The sequence below is a fragment of the Octodon degus genome, unplaced genomic scaffold, assembly GCF_000260255.1.
Source record: "Octodon degus isolate 3935 unplaced genomic scaffold, OctDeg1.0 scaffold00117, whole genome shotgun sequence".
Classification (NCBI taxonomy): Eukaryota; Metazoa; Chordata; class Mammalia; order Rodentia; family Octodontidae; genus Octodon; species Octodon degus.
In genome coordinates, this window is record NW_004524693.1 from 2,503,854 (window position 1) to 2,506,090 (window position 2,237).

The 2,237-nt window shown below is 38.7% G+C and overlaps 1 pseudogene; it reads right to left on the bottom strand.

Annotated features, from left to right (window-relative positions):
• Nucleotides 1–658: 658 nt before the first annotated feature.
• On the bottom strand, nt 659–1,597 carry LOC101581330 (annotated as a pseudogene).
• Nucleotides 1,598–2,237: the final 640 nt, after the last annotated feature.

Here is a 2,237-nt window from a genome sequence, read left to right on the forward strand (position 1 = left end):
AATCTTTTGCTCATATTTTAGTGATGAATACTATTATCAACCAGAGAAGGAATCTGCTATCAAATAGATTTTTCAGACTGACAAAACACTTTCATGCCAATAAATACACATCTCACCCATGAGTAACATGTTAATACTTGAAACCCAAAATGACAGTAACTAACAGTAGCACTAAGTCCCTAAGGCCATGAAAGCCTGACCAAAACCAGAAAATTGCTAAGCAAAAATTACAAGAGGCCATTGTTTTAAACTAAGCTGCTGTCCTATGCTGCAGCAGACCAGGCTCAACTCAAATTGGAGTCACTGACACTAAATAAAGTTCTACTTCACCAAAAGAAATTAAATTATTTATCTGAGCTTCTTCACAAGCAGGATTAGAGAGATGCCAGTCGACTTTCCCAAACAGGCCAGTTTCAATTGGCAGTGGCAATGAAATTCCCTCTGCATTAGCCCTCAAATGGTCACCTAAAGTAGCATGATACTAACCAATAAGTTATTCTGCAATATCTCCCTGTTCCTTCCTTACAAAGATAGTGACTTGGAAATGTCAAAAAAGAAATATGTTTCTATAAATATTATTAACACCAGTATTGAAAATAATCTGGTTAATATTTTTAAGCAGGTAAAATAATCAAAATATTGCCTAGGTACAGATACCTTAGGGGGTCTCTTGGCTGGCTGATGGCTTGGATTTTGCTTGTATATTCAGCACATAATATTGGTGGATGGGTGAGTGGATGGTGCGCTTCATCAGGGGCTGTAAGGGTGGAAGTTGTCCACCAGTTTTTTTCTTTTTCCACCTGAGCACTGAAGAACAGGGTCTGAAATTGCTCAGGCTGATCATGATCAACCTGTACTGCTTGATTCTTAATGATCCAGGGACAGACTTCAAGAGAGGTGAGGGAGTCAGAGTCCCTGAGTAGGTCCAGTAATTGGGTCAGGCGGGCATCAGACACATGGGGGTCAAAGGACTCCAATTCCACAAGGGCATCCTTATGTTTAATTGATGGCAAAGTTTTCAGCAAATTCTGTAGCTGTTTATGATATTTGCCTAGGTTTAAATAAACTCCTATCACAATCAAAGCATTTTCTTCCAGGGATGCATCCTCAAAGCTTTTGAACAAGACTGCATTCCAGTGCCAATGCAGCTTTGCTGTTGCTGGGCACAGTGTGCTCAGAACCCCAGGCAACAATGGGCCCCAGTGAAAATGGAACTGCTTCAATTGGTAGTTGTGTTCCAGAAGTCCTCCCTTGATGACTGAGCTCTCCGTAGAATCTTCAAATTCCATGAGGAAAGAGTGTCTGCTATTCCAGATGTGCAGGCAGGTGGTCAGGTCATAAGAGATGGTGAGTGGCTTTAAGCCAGGATGATAAACACTGTCCTTCCACCTATGTTAATGATTGATTGCCTATCACCTGATGGAACTAGGTCCATGCTTTTCCAGACAGGATGCAAAGCTCGGTTCCAGATTTTCTATGTGCAGGTATACAGACTACAGGGTCTCACTGGCATAGAGATGGGAACTGGGACCCTCCTCCACAGCCATTTGCAGGGGGCCACTTCATGAATAACTCTTATGCTATTCAGCAGCAACATCTTCATCTTGAAATCCTTATCAGCTGCCAAATAATGTACAGGAACCTAAAACCCCTGGTAAGCAAAACGTCCCAAGTTTGATCCCTGGTTCTAAGCATTTCCTTTAGAGCTCTAATCTCTCCACTCATTGCCTCCACCTCCTGGTACCTAACTATTTCATCCATTATTGCATGAATTTGGGTATTTACTTTCATTTATTGGATAAGATTGGCTATGGGTTTAATAATTTTATTCCTTTTTCTTTTTAAAAATATTTTATTCATTTTAATGAGAAAAAAGATAAAATAGCAATGAAACACTTTCAAAACAGGTTAGTAGGACTGTTACAATAATTAATACATTGCATATTGTTGTATTCATGGTAGTTATTTAGAGAACAAGATGCAGATATATCTTGTCTAAGCAATATTAGTACAAAACTTTCCTCTCATTGAACTAAGAGAAAGTAGCTGCATATCTATCCTAACTATCTTGTATATACATACATATATATTTTCAATACAAAATGGTCCTTTATTTATATTGTTCTTTTTTGTTTTGTTTTATCAGAGATGGGTGCTCCATTTCTATTAAAGAAGCTGTATTTGGAGAAGTGTTTAAAGGACCTTTTTATATTTGATGCCAGTCCAAATATTGGTGA